The sequence below is a fragment of the Lepeophtheirus salmonis genome, chromosome 5 (assembly GCF_016086655.4).
Source record: "Lepeophtheirus salmonis chromosome 5, UVic_Lsal_1.4, whole genome shotgun sequence".
Lineage (NCBI taxonomy): Eukaryota > Metazoa > Arthropoda > Copepoda > Siphonostomatoida > Caligidae > Lepeophtheirus > Lepeophtheirus salmonis.
Window position 1 is genome coordinate 45,748,415 of NC_052135.2, and position 15,592 is coordinate 45,764,006.

Consider the following 15,592-nt stretch of genomic DNA (forward strand, 5'->3'; position numbering starts at 1 on the left):
TTATTTATTATTAGGGAGGGGCATTTTGTAGAGAACAAAGAGAATGCAGGAATGAGACTTATGTTACTACTGAATTAAGGGCCTTAATAACATTTACTGCCTGTTATATAGTTTTTGGAGAAGGTTGGGTGAGTGAAATACTAACATAGAGAACCTGCTAAATTAGAACAAGTGTAGGAATATGGATGAGTGTATTATTTTACTCTAATGTTCCGGGTACGAGTCTACAGGTATGAGTATTCGCCAGATCAATCTCTACAAGGTCATAATAAATACAATCATATACAAGTACAAATCAGCTATATACTCTTAGCATTTTTATATGCATTTAGGCCAATTTTCGTATATATGAATAGCCTAAAATTTTTGTGACTATATAGCGTTAACTCAGTAAAACAAGTGGAATTTAACTTCCTCTTGCAAATATTAGGTGATTACATAAGAACTTATTGAAAGAAATAACTATTGAGTAACAAAATCATCAAAGTATATCTCTCTGCCAAAAAACAAAATAAAACTCCTGAAAATTTTTTTGTTTAAAAAAAATACAGTGGTGACTTGTTAGAGTTAGTTAAAAATTTATTGTTGTTTACTATAGTACATACATATAATATAAAATAGTACACACTATACATACATATGATAAATAGCACTACCACACAAAGGTGCTACTATAGAAATTCTCAAAAACACAAACTACAACAAAAATTGATCTTAAGTCCTACTTAGTTTTATAGTTATTATCAATAATTTGTTTAATTGTTTGTACATTTCATATATTTAAGAATACAAAAATCTTCATCCTCTTTTTGCATGACTTGGTATCTCTCATATGAGAGCGATGGACATCTGTAAATAGATAATTATAGAACAAACCATGAATGTAAATGATTATAAGTTCAAATGTATGCTCTTAGTTTAGACTCATGTTTTAATGGATAGTATACCCACTTAGAGCGAGGCTTTTTGTTGAGCCGTTACTGGCGTATGGCTCTGTTATTAAGGCTATTTGAGATTTTCTCAGTTTTAATTCAGAGTTAGCTGCATTGCAGTGTTGATATAAGAGCAGCTAATCATTTTTTTTCTTTTGTTTGGTTTTATCCAATAATAAGGGTTCGGCAGCCAAATCGAAGAACATATCTATTTGGGACTGCTTTTTGCTATCATGACTTTTTGAATAAATATTTGAATTTTTTCCAGAGTCTTTCACGCCTCCTACTGCTTGATTTAAAATGTCATCTCCTTGCTCATCTGGCATTCCGTGGTCCTCAGTAGCAGTTTCTCTGACAGTGCCAGTATCTTTAAAAAAAAAAATATTAGTGCCAGCATCAAAACAGACATTTACAATTTCCTCCGTACAACTACTTGCACTATCATAAACAATAGTAGTTGTTTTGTGTTGATTAGACTATCAATACAGGGTTTAAAATGTTAATCTTTGTCTATCACTTTTTCCACAGTTTCCTCAATTTCTTGAGTTACGGGTGTGTTCCGAGGGTCCTGAAAGCATATCTTTCCTGCGGAAGCCACTTTTAGGGTGAAGTCAATAGCTTGCATACTGTCAAATGCTGCTTGATCCACATCAAGGAGTAAGACATTTTCTAACTGTGTTATTTCAGATTTGGTCAGTTCGACCTTACCTCTAACACGAAGGGAGTTACATTGATATGCAATGATATGAGCAAGTATCTCATAGCTAATATTTTTTTGTGACCCCTCTGATGAAGCCATTAAGCCTTTTCTAGACATTTTTTTCATCTCTCATTTTCTTCGCCTCTCCCCACGAGGCTGCGGTACAGGTCAAAATGTCCCACTCTGAAATATATGAATTAACAATATAATAAATAACCTTTAAATTAAATATTAATTAATTGTATATGAACAATTACTATAAAAAGATCAGATATAATTCGAAGTCACATTAAATGTTTCCTATATTTCTTTTTAGAATAAAAAACAAAACTATAAATAGCTTGAACATGTTGGATATATTAATCTTAGTTTTGGCTTAATAGCTGGAACTGGTACATGAAGAACTTGATTTATTGTCATTTTTGGAGGTGCAAAATTGATATTATTATTGAGTATGTCTTAAAGTCTTTCAAGGGCATTTTAGCCATAAAAGTTTGTCTACCATCTGCGTCCCGAAGACTAGAAGTAGCTTCATCTCAAGATCAATAGACACCTGCCACAATTAATAATCCAAAGTATGCTTGAAGGACAGTCTTTTCAAGTGTATTCCAATTTTCGCCATATCTTGTAAAGCCTTGCAAATTAATAATTTTGAATATGATTGGTTCAATATTTGTAGTGATGAAAGGAATAATATTGAAAGGATGTCCTTCGAATGGGTTATGACATATTTTGTTGGCCTATATATTGGCAATGAAGACTATGGGATCGTATTCATCCACATCATTTTCTTCCGATACAGCCTTTTGAAACTCTAGATATTGCAATTCTTCCTCAACAAGGATCTTTTGATATATTTGGTTTCTACAATAAGATAAGTCAATATTCCTTTGGTATTTCCTACATTCGTAAAATTCTAATTTAGAATATTATCAATAATAACCGGGTAAAAAGGAGTCGTAAGACAATCTTTGTATACAAGTCCTTTTCAGAAAAAATTAAATCATAAAAAACGTGTTTTTTTCATAGGTTAAATTTGAAAATGGTTCATTTTGACCCGTAGGACGAAACACGGGTTAATATACAATTTAAAAAAAAAGTAATGTGACACAAGCTGAGGCTTAGAAACGATTTAAAGTTCGGTCATCAAATCATATTTGTTTTTTTTTCTCAATCTGTTATTATCATTTCTTTATTCTTGAGGAGAAAATGTCTTAGTAAAAACGGAGGGTAAACCCAATGATTAGTGAATAGGGGGAGGTTTCTTCTATATTATTAAAACAAAGTTTGTATGTTTGTCAATGCCGGGTACTACCGCTAGCTAATTAATAATTAAAAGTTTTTATATTAAAAATTAACGGAATAAGATTTTTTTTTTTTTACGTATTAAAATTTTTGAACAAGTTGTAACATACATTTTAAACTGGTTCTTAAATGTGTTTTTTTTTTGCTCTCGAATGTTGGGCAAAAAAAAAACAACCGAAAAAAATGGAACTGTATTCATCAAGGCTTAGAGGTAGCACAAAGCCTAGAAACTGTAAATGTCGCAATGTTAAGAAGAAATAGTTATTTATTTAGATTGACGATATGTAGACTATTTTATGATGAATAATTTATTTTAAAAAAATAGTGATTATTTTTTTATAAAAAAAGACAAATAGCTCGATTGAATGACATCAAAACTCAGTTATTAAATGGATGTCATTGCGTCAGCTCGAACTAATTTAAAAACCTACGAGCCCTCTATCCAAGCAACAACTGTACAAAAATTGCAACTGGTAGATATATTATAAAGTATTTAATCTTTTTGACGACATAATATGTACACATGACAAATTGAAAGTTTGCCGACGAAATGTATACTTCAAATACGTATGAAGATATATATTAAATATTTTAAATTATGCAATTGTTACATTGATTTAATGTTAAAAATTAAACAAAATTGAGGGTAAAACCAATAAACACAAGACTGCTGAGGTAAGATTTTTGAGTGTTCGATACCACTAGACTAAATTGCCCTATGAACGTGGAGCGAGGAAAAAAAAGAAAGAACTAGAAGAGCAATGTAGGCAGTTCAGATGAATTGCTATACTTCTTTTGTATGCCTTAAATAGCTGAGATACAGATCAACAGCTAAATGTAAAATATTATTTGATATTAAAAAATATCTAGCTAAAAATCTACTTGTATGTATGTATGTATATGATTTCTACATTTTCTAATTCTTGATATTTCAAATTATACATGTATGACGTCATAAGAAAAATTAATATTTTTAATTAATAATAACTTGAAACCAAAATATGGAGACAAAACTCACAGGATGTACAAATTATCTATAAGTTGAATTTCTCACGAAGAACATTTTCTAAGAGATTATTCTAGGAACGGATTACACAGAGGTGCATTTAGATACTTACGTTTTTAGATACTCGTGATGTTTTTTGTCAAATTTATTATTCAGTTTGTAGAAACTTTTTCTATTCAGAGAGTTATCTACTCTTGACATTAAAATTGACGCTAATATTTTGATAATTGCCCTAATTTTTGATATAATTAAAATGAATGATGCATTAGATATATTCTATAAGAATTACTTTAGGGTTAGTTAATAGAAATACAAGTTTTTACTATAACATTTTCCGACTGATGTTTGACTTTCCCCATGCTTTTTAATAGTGCCATAACAGAGTATAACTTTTACCAAGAGTAGCTATATATTACCTTCCTTTACTCTTACTGTTAGAGTACCACTTTTATACTTTATGACCTTGGATTTATATTAACCTTGATTAGACCGAACAGAATCAAAAATTTGGTCTTGGACCAAGTTTCAACAATAACACAGCCTATATAAAGATTCCATTGACGTTGTTTATTAATGTAAACCGACCCAAATTATTAATTAAAAGTAAATATTTCCCATCTATTGTATGTATAATTTATTTAATACATCCATAAATACATACATAACTTTAGAAAAATATTGAATAACAAAGTTGAATGAGGTGGGCATTGTTTTTAGAAAAAAGTATTAGCAATTATCTTTTTATAAATGAATGAAAGCATCATTTCAACAAATACATATTCCGAGAGCCTACCTACCCATCAGGTACAGTAGGTTTGCCCCCTGAATTTACTTATGTCACTAAGAAAATTGAATTTTTGTTTCTCAACCTGGCCTCCAGTCCTCCCTGAAAATAGACTCCAGACGTTTTATTTGAACCATAAGGTACATAGACAAAACTTGCACCAGTGTATAGTAATATGTGAGGATATCATAAAAAACCAAGACTGATAAGAAATTCGGGCGGAAACTTGAGGTCAGACCCTCCACAAAGTACCCTGAAAATATGTAACCCAGTCAGGGGGGGGGGTGAAGGCGGGTCAGGCTGGAAAAAAATCAATGTTCTAGGTGACATAAGTAATTTGAGGGGTTTGAGCCTTCTGTACCTTATGTGGTGAAAACTTCTGTGGCAGCCTCACAGACTAACAGACTAGAGATTTGTATATATCTGAACTCCTTCGAGCACTAGAATGTTTGTAGTTACAACAAGAACAGGATTTTTTATTTTCTAAATCTTTTTTCATTATTCTTTTATTCTTGAGGACAGAACACCAGAGTATATTATAATGAATGAGGAAAAGTATCTATAATGATTTGTTATAAACGAAAGTAACTGTTGGACTCAGAGTAGAATTTAGGATTAACATCCTAGTAATTTCTGTCCATGTCATTGCTAGGTACGTAGTGTCTATTTCATTCCTCTCACGGATGATTGCAGCTAATTTAATAAAGCATCATGATAGTTAAGCTACTCTTCTCCTAAAAATTCTTCAGATTGTCATGTTTACTAGTTAATTTTCGGTTTCTTTTCTAATATACTGTCAATATTGGAGTAGTTTTTTTATTTTATTTCTTTTACATTTCAAAGATGACACAATTAGACATGTTTGTTGTTTACTTACATTAGTTTGTAAACACAGCGGGAGAGTGTGGCAACGTAATAAAGTTCCCTGAATGATAATATTATTTAATATAAAATATAGTTGTACATATGTTACTTACATAGACGGGGGCTGCACAAATAGTTCTAGGCATCCCCCATTTAGTTACAACAAGATACAGACTGTCATATCGCCTTGCAGATAATATAAGAGTTCGGAAGCAAAACGTGGACTGAATGACTGATTTTTAGAAAAATGTCAATAATTTTGAATTTTTTTAACAAAACTTTGAGACACGACATTTGTGAACATGTTCACTCAATATGGCCACCCTCTGCAGTAATTACAGCCTCCACACGGTGGCAGAAAGCCTTGCAGGAGTTGATGATGAACTTCTCAGACAAGTTGTTCCACTCCTTCACAATGGAGGCCTTCGGGGTCTCCACGTTCAGGTGAGATGTCTGGTTAGTCTCCCTCTCCAAAGTGCCACACACAGCAAAGTCCAACAGGTTCAAATATGGCGAAGATGATGACCACATGTCCTTGGGGCAAAAATTAGCCATGTTTTCGGCGCAGAACTTCTAGCCTTTGGCCGATGTGTGTGAGGGTGCCCTATCTTGGGTTCAAACATAGTTGTCCTCTGGGTAGGTGGCCTTGACCCATGTCATTATGGTGAATCTCAGCACCTTGTAGTAGGCCTCCTGACCGATTTTCTCCCCCGCCTTGAAAAAGAACGGATCTTCTAGCCGTCGGACACCACGGCCCCCCAGAAAATTGTTTGGGGTCGATGTTTTGTAAGCAACGCCCCCTTGACCACCTCTCGTGATCCCCCAAGCCAACAGTCGTTCCGACGGTTGTAGACCTGGCCCACAGTGAAAATCTACTCGTCAGAGAACTTTTTTACTGTAGAGACATTTGCCTTGATACACGCACAAACTTTCTTGCACCTCGGCATTCTCCTTTCCTTCAGAGTGTCCATCAACAGGTGGTGTGGGTTCCTTGTGTAATGGGACATCCATAATTTCTTCCTTCACAGCCCTCTTGATTGTCTCCTCGTCCACGTCAAACTCGTTGGAAAGGCGATTCATAGGTTTTGTGGGGTCCTCCTTGATCTTCTTCTTCAGGTCCCCCAGAAACACAGAATCCCTTTTCAAGTTGTGTCGCCCTCTTCCTTCTTTCTTTGAGAAGTTTTTCCCATCCTTTTTCATCTTGGCCACCTTGAAAATGAGGCTCCACACTTCAAAATGTACATAACCTCTGCCACTTCAATTTTGGCATCCAGAAGGTCTGAGATCCTCTGCCTTTTTACTTCTTGCTCAATCATGATGAAAGATTTGAGAAATGTTTATTATTGTTTACTTATGAAGAAAGGAAAGGAAATTCGGAATATGCAGGAAAAAATCATAAAATCTCTTTATTTTAATTACATAATTAGCATTTATTTACAGTCCACGTTTTGCTTCCGAGCCCTGTATATATTTTTTTCCATAGCTTATTGTTTAACTGTTTAAGTATAGTAATGTTACTACGCTTCAGCATCTCAATTATTCTCGATTCTTTACTTCATTACCAGAAAATATTAAATCACTACAACATTTTTTAGAATATACATTTAGTGTCCTTTTTTTTTTTGCCTTAAAGGATGTAAATAAAAAAATAATTCATTAAATAATAGATTGTAAGTACAGTTTCAAAATTCAAAAAAAGTTTTAATTATTGCAATGTAAAAACATTATAATACATGTATCCAAAAAATGAGAAAAAAATAGATTTTTCTGTACAAATGTAATAAATTTGTCATTTTTGAACACAATAACAAATATCAAATTTTGCTGTAAAATGAAGACATACAACTTCATAAAAACCTACACCTTAAAAAAATAAAGCATTCTAATTTTTTTATAATTTGTTGCTTCTATTTTTTTATATTGATAAATATCTATCGGGCTCTGTTGACAGTATGTTAAATATTGCATTTTCTAAGCCACATAATCAAACATTTATCGTTGAGAGGAAAATTTTCCTGTTTCTTCATGTGAAAGCTACTCACTAACTAAAAAGTTGAAAACTATAGAAATCCTCGCCAGAGTAAATTTAAAATAAAAATATATGCTATTAACTTTTAAAATATTAGTATTTTAATAAAATATTTATCCCTCTTTTGAAAATTTAAATGTATAACCAAGCAAGGAACACTATAGTTATCTCTATCAGCTGATTCCTCACATTTATTATATATTTTATGACTTTGTCTTAGGTGCAATTTCGACAATTTTTACATCCCTAAAAATAGCCCATAGTTAGTATACAAAGTGGGAGGGGGGGGTGGAGAAAGTACACGTTCCAATTGACATATAAAGTATTCCTTCAGTAATAAAATTATAAATATATTGCTAAGGTATTACATTTTAACTTGTTGATCCGCAAATCGCAAATATTGATTCTTTTTCGGATCATAGATTAAAATGAACTGTTAAACTCTTTTTATTCTATATCACATATTACTTCAATTGAAAAAAGGCACTTGATACTGAAAACTTGCCCCGGTCCCACCTTTGACTGAGAAGCCGTGCTCAATAGAACTTTGTGACAATGTAAATATGTACACAGCTTTATTAAAGATGTCAGTAAAGAAAATATGTACGCAGTTTGATTAAAAACGATCATAAAAAGGTTTAGCTTTTTCTAAGAAAGGTCATTTGAAAAATAAAATAAAACATTATTTTCTATAAAAAATGTCATTCAACAAATATTAATACCAAATTTTCTAAAATTAAAGAAATGTTTCTTCTTCTTCTAATAAAAGGTTATTTAAAAAAAAGAAAAGAAAGTGTCCTGTCTTTATTTTCTAAAATGGTGAAAATATTTTAAAGATAAATCACTTTTTTGAAGAAGGAAAGAAAGAAAATAGCCCCGGACAATTATATTTGCACTATGTCTCTCTCACCCTACAACTTGCTCTACTCGCAATCCATGCATGTGGTTGATATTTGAGATATTACTGTGATAAATATGACATTTTTATAGACAGATAAAATATAACTTTATAATGAGATATATTAGTTCAGTTCATTTCATTTTGTGATATAAATTGTAATAATTCTGAAGAAATCAATTGACTTTTATAGTTTGTTTGATTTTGAGTCACGAAAATATTAAGAACGGATATATACCTTTGATTGTGTATGCGGTATCAATACATTTTATATAATTAGAGTTGTAAAAGTAATACCTGAAACGATTGGGAGATTTTATGTAGTTGCAACCTGAAAATGGTTTTTGTTTTCTAAAGCTGTTATCATTATTATTTAAATCTTGAGAAGGGAAAGTCTAAGTATAAAGTAATAACTAGTGCATGTGATCATGTAAGACAGAGGGTTACAATGAGGTTTTACTGAGGAGAATTGAGGATCGACATTGTTGTAACTCCGCCGATACCCTTGTTAGATACGGAGTGGGATTTACGTTTATTTCCTTCCCCTCATAGTTGCTTGCAACTCATACGATATCTATTGAACTCTTCCCAAACATTCTTCAAATTGTCAGGATTGCCACGTTAATTTTAAGTTTCTTTCTATTTCTACAAACTATTTTAAAATTAAGACAGCCCTTATAAATAAGTCTCTTTGGTCTGTAGTTTTTCATCTTCTAGACAATATTATGAAATACTGTAGTTCAGGTTTCTTTTATATATATTTAAACTTTTAATTAAAAAAAAAAGTTGTTGTCCTGGGTTTTATATTAACATGAACTACACCAATACCATCAAAACGCTTCCTTAAATCTAGAAGGATGTTCCATGAAGGGAATTTCATGATATAAACCCAATATACATATAATATGAGTAATCAGTGAGTTAATAGAATTTGACTTAATTGAGTGAAACATTTGTTCTTTTACAAAAATGTGAAAAAGTATTTAAAAAGTAAAATTGATTCAAAACAGAACCCTCTGGTCAGTCATAATAATATAATTTTGCTATGTTAAAATGAATTTTGTTTGTTATTGTTTCTTTTAGGCGAAAGTACCCATAAAATATTTTTTTTTGTCAAAATCTAATTGTTATTATTTCATTCTTGAGGAGGGAATAAGTCATATAAATGGTTAAAAGTATTATTACATCGAGTAGTTACGTGGGAGTTGGCTCATCAAAAACGGAGAGTAACACTGAGAATTTATTGAGGAGTTATCTTCTATATTATTAAAGAAAATTGGTATTTCAGCCGTTGCCTAGTTACTCCAGGTAATAAAACGAGTTGATCTGATCTAGCTTTACTCGACGAGGAACAATACTATATCTTGCAATGTTCTTTATAAATTATGATAGAAATGCCAAACGGATTTTTTGACAGAGTGATACTCCTACATGTGTAGAACGATTTTCAAAAGTTTAAGTAATAAGAAAAGTTGGGCAATTTTTTTTTGAAAGTATATTTCAGAATTATTCTTTTTTAAACCAAAATTGAGGTAAGAAGCCATTTAACTATTATACTTTTGACTTTATTCTTGGAATCTTTACACATTTAAATTCAATAATAAAACATTAAAGTGACGGCCAAAATTTTAGGCTAAAAAGGGACTGGGACAAGGGTCTGTATCTCATGAAGGACTATGAATTATGTACTTAAATTTGGCAACTACTTATTAATTGGAGATTGTGTGCCAAAAGTCATGGAAGTTTGAGAGGTACAAGTTACATTTTTTTTGCTTTTCTATTGATTTAACATGGACACCCCCAGTAGAATTAAGAATCGACATCGGAGTAATTCTTGCCTATATCCTTGCTAGAATCAGAGTTGAATTTGTGTTTATTTCATTGGTCGTATAGCTAATTGTAGCTAATCTAATGAAACGCCATGACAGCTAAAACTACTCTCCTCCCAAACATTCTTCAAATTCCCTGGGTTACCATGTTAATTTTTTTAAACCGTTTAGTCCAATGCATTATCTTATTCAAACAAATATTTTTGATTTCTCTAAAAGATCCGGAAAATATTCAAAGTATTCTTTGTAATTTCGGATAGAACTTGATTTTTTCTAATATATCTCGTAACCTACAAAAGTACGATTCTTACAATGTTTCGTGTCTAGAACCGAAGATATCGGATCTTTCAGCTTTTTCGGCTTTGCAAATAACCATGGAACCGAATTTTTGTTACGGGTTTATACCCAAAATAATTACTACTCAGATTTCGTTATGTAAAAGGAATAAAATACTTTATTCCATAATCAATAAGATTTAAAAAAAAATAAAAATATAGACCCATTATAAGTATGTTTTCCACATTTGAGGCTGCATTACTCCAGGTATTTACTTTTAGGGATAATACAAAATTAGTTAATGAGTTTTTGACCAATTTTGTAGTTAATTATAGAGATATCAAAGAATGCTTTTTAATTTACGTTTAACTTTTTTACGACAAAACAATTATTTTATATGACGATAACGATACAATTTTTGTAAAAGTGGCCCCTCAAGCTGTGGCCCCACTGCTTTACAGTCTACAAATTTTAATATTCTTTTCTACAACAACTATTTTAGCTTATGAATTCAAAAGTATAAAATATAATGGTAAAAAGTATTTCAAATGAGAAAAGAAAAAAAGAGCACACGCACCAACCTTTTTCCTATTGTAATCTCTAAAGGGGGGTTTTTCGTTACAAAGTTCCAATTTCTAATAGTACCTACAAGTAGATACTATTTTCAGTCTCTGCAAACCGTTTTTGAAAGTAGACAGTAAATGAAATATAAAGACGTCACATTTTTTTTTTGCTGCTAAATGATAATTGTAAATTTCAAGAAGTGGGAGGACAATAACCCCCCTTTTACAAGACCCCTGATATGTATCAACTACTAAGAAGAAAAAACTTTTATTTTGCCACAATATCGATTTTCATGTAGGGTTAGCTGAACACCACAAGGAACTATTTGTGTTAGGATTTGAAACGAAGCAACGGATATTTAATATTGATATTTTTATCCATGATTAACATTACTTAAAGATTATCTCTCAAAAAACAAAAGGATAATATAAAATACATATTAGACAAAGAGAAGCGGTATTGGGAAGAGATTTTAGCAAAATCCTTTTAGGATTAATAAGTTCTATTTAAAGCATGAATAACTTACCCAACTAGAGGGGGAAGGGGGCAGAAAGATCAATAATGTTTTTATGTTACGTCAGAATTGTTCATGTACACCAAAGGTTCTCAAACTTGTTAAGACAGTGGACCACTTGTCATTTTTTTGTTTTTGTAGACCCCCAATTGAATTTTAAATACTTTTGACAGCTTACACAGTAATTTGCACTTTGATAGTGTTCTTTTCAAATTAGACCATTGTAATAAAAAAGAAAAGATAAATTTGTTATTGATAAAACATAAAATCGATGTAGATAATTTTAAGATTGTAATGCAACAAATTAACAAAGAGGAAGATTATTGGCTACATAAAATTATCAGAAAACAATGATTGAATCATTAATAGGAAGGTTGAGTTTGGGGTCTTAAAAACAATTTGTCATCATTTGGCTTCAAATTAGTAAACGAAATAAAATAATCATTCACATAATTGTATTTTCATATGTAGACAAAAGTATAAAGTATGCAAAATCTGCATTTATTATTAGTGTTATGAAAGCAAAATTTACGCTTTGTATAACTGTAGGATTGGAAAATTGCAAAAAGATGTCCCCCAATTTTTTATTTTTGCGAACATATAGTCTTGACAGCTATATATCGATCCCTAGGGGTCAATATAGACCTCTAGGGAGACCAGTGATGTTTACCATCGTACATTTTATAAGTATAACACTTATTTTCATTAATATGAAAGAAAATGATAAATTACTACTGTGTATTTGAATGTTAAAAAGGAAACTTTACAAATAACAGGATTTCAACCTTTACTATCTATCAAAATTTATTTGTTTAAAGCATAGTTTCGTTATTTATATATCAGACCCTAATATGTACTAAAAATATATTATTACATCGTTATAGAATCCATATTATACCTATACAATAAATTAACTATTTCAATGGTAATGATTAATATATTATATGTAATTTTTCTACTTGGTTTGTCCCTAATCGATCAATAACAACACTAATTCGAAGAATATAACCATTTCAAAGATATTTTTTTTACTTATATATTTGATCATTGTTCAAATATCACGGTTCACCATTGGGATAAAGTAGTATTCAAGTCAGGAGTTAAGGATTTTTTAAGGCATTTAATGAATTTTTATGGGAAATTTGACAACTTCATTTAGTAAAAAAAGTAAACTATGAGGCACCAATATAGTGTCGCCTATAGTTATGATGTGGCGGGTCTCTGAGATCATGACTGGCCTTGAAGCTTCGAATTCGGGTACTAGACTCATTGGGTATATAATTATAAGCCTTGCTGAGAAAGAAGAGGAGGTTCTCTCGCATGAGCCTACCCTAACGTGCCTGCTACATACCTAAAACACAGAAGGACAGTGTCGCCTCCTCTCATCCTCAGCCAGCCAGCCAGGTATACTTTTAGGGATCTTGGCTTTACCTCGCTAACACAAAAATCCCCTCTGTATTTGGTTGTCAGCTGTCAATTATCTCGTCTTACTTGATACGTCAAGGCTTTTTCATAATTTATTCTTTTAAATAATAGTATGAATAGTTATTTTATAATTATGAACAGTTTTCATAAGGACAGGAATACAATGTCTTCTTGATCCGTCCTATATATATATATATAATAAGTGAATTAAAAATTTCTGAGCGTTTTTTCCCTTTATTTTGTCAATAAAATTAACGTAATTAGGATTATACTATTTAGATGGTTCCAAACGATTTTCTGGCTAATTTTCAGTTCCTGGCCATGGAATAAGTTCTCACATGTCGATCCAACTCGACCATTTCCATTATTTTATCGACATTTTCGATGATTATCCTACCAGAACGTACCTCATCTTCAGAGTCCATATTACCAGAACGAAATCGTTGAAACCACCGGTTTGCTGTTCCATTCGATACTGTATTGGGTACATAAACAGAAAAAAAAAATGGCTGCCTGCTCTGCTTTGTCACCTTGGTCGTAGTGATACTGAAGAATGTATGGAATTTTCTAATTTTTTCTTCCATTTTGGAACTTTGTAACACACAACTATCTTCATCAAACACAAAAACTGTAACTGATTTTTTTTAAAAGTGTACGCTTAACCTTCAAGCATATATTAAGCTATTTTTTATGCAATACATTAATCGTGAGATATAGCTCACTTAAGACATCTAGCTAAAAACACTCAGAACTTTTTACTTAGCCTAGTATATATTGACCTATTTCAATTTGGCATTATATAAATGTATAGCTACGCTTTTAATAAAATATCCCTATGCAATATTATAATACAGTATCAAATAAAATACTATATATGTAGGATTTTAATATTATGAAATATATATATGTAATTCATTTTAAAAACTGTGGAGAAATAATAGGATAAAATAGTCAAGGAGTACTTAATAGATAAATTAGTTGGTATGATTGACTTATTTGTCTAACTTCCAGGCGATTATTGGTATTTTCCCTTGTATCGTTTTGAAGGAAAGATTGAGTGATACAATATAATTGACAACGTGGCATCCTACAGGCCAGGGAGTACTTATGGACATCAAGATATAATTTTCAATTGTGGTAAATTGTAAAGTTGTGATTATTTAGGACAACTATTGTAACGTTACCTTTTGGGAATATTATTAAGTTCATATACGGATAGCTATTTATTGTAAAGAGAGCTAATCTTATCTCAGATTGTTTTAATAAATATTTAATCATTAGTTCTATTTATATTTTACTTACCACCAGCTTCAAACTAATTATATCAGTTTTTGAGAGACAGGAAGTGATAAGAAAATGACATTGGGAGTTATATTGGATAGATTTGGAATACATTGATACATACATCACAAACAAACATGTTTATTATCTTCCTCGGAAAGTCCAGAAATTGTTTTGTTGTTTATTTTGGTCTATGAACAATTATGATTCTGGTGCAAATTTATGGCTTCGTAATTTCATATAAAATATAGAATATAAATCCTTTTTACGCTTTTTAGAGTAATATACTTAACAATGCAACTATACATTTAAAAAAAAAAAAAAGATTAAACCTACAGTACATCCAAATACTCCCCAATTGTTTATCGAATTCTGTGTTTGATTGTAGGAATGAAGGTTGTCAAGTGAACAATATTTCTGTAGCGGCTCTGGCACAAAATTAGTATTTGTATTTTGACTAAAATTATTTAACAAAAGTGTACTTAAGTACAATTCAGATGTACTTAGGAGCTATTTAAAAAGTACCTATGCAAGGTAGGATGGATTTTGAAATTATGAACACAGTCTATAATAAAGTGAATCTAATGGGGAGAGAGGGGGAGTAAATGCTAAAAACTTGTATACATACTTTGTACATGAGTCCTAATAGAAGCGTCTATAGGACTTTTGTTCGGGGTTGCGGGAAAGTATTAGCTCACAAATTGGATGACAATTTAAAGTACAATTTTAATTCTTGCTTTGTTTTATTTCAAATAATAATAATTTTCTAACTCATAAATTGGGGGTGAGGGTTGTCCCGCCAATAATAGTTACACTTGTTTTATGACGTAATCACCTTGGAACTACCAGTTCAAATATCCGTATCTGTACTTTATTAGTGCTGTAGTTGTACTCCAGGATGATACAATATGGATAAATAAGATTAATATCTTGGTGGCACCTATGTATGCAATGGAGTTTTTCTAACTTGACATTTGCTCATAATTAGGGATGGTCATTTCTTGGAGCGGGAGGATAAAGCAGGAGCGATACTGAATATACTACTGAATTAAGACCCTTCTTAACATCAGGTACCTGTTATGTGATTTTAGAAAATTTATTATTGCAATAGAGTAGATAACTTACACCTTTTAAAATAGTAATAGTGATGGTCATATATATATTATTATTTTATAATATACTATG

The 15,592-nt window shown here is 31.3% G+C and overlaps 1 long non-coding RNA gene across 1 annotated transcript; it reads right to left on the minus strand.

The window, feature by feature from the left end:
• Nucleotides 1-571: 571 nt before the first annotated feature.
• LOC121118700 (uncharacterized) lies at nt 572-11,908 on the minus strand. Its single transcript, XR_005864542.2, has 3 exons — nt 11,714-11,908; nt 1,360-1,815; nt 572-1,299 (listed from the first exon to the last, which is right to left on the minus strand). It is a non-coding gene; the product is annotated as an uncharacterized lncRNA (long non-coding RNA).
• Nucleotides 11,909-15,592: the final 3,684 nt, after the last annotated feature.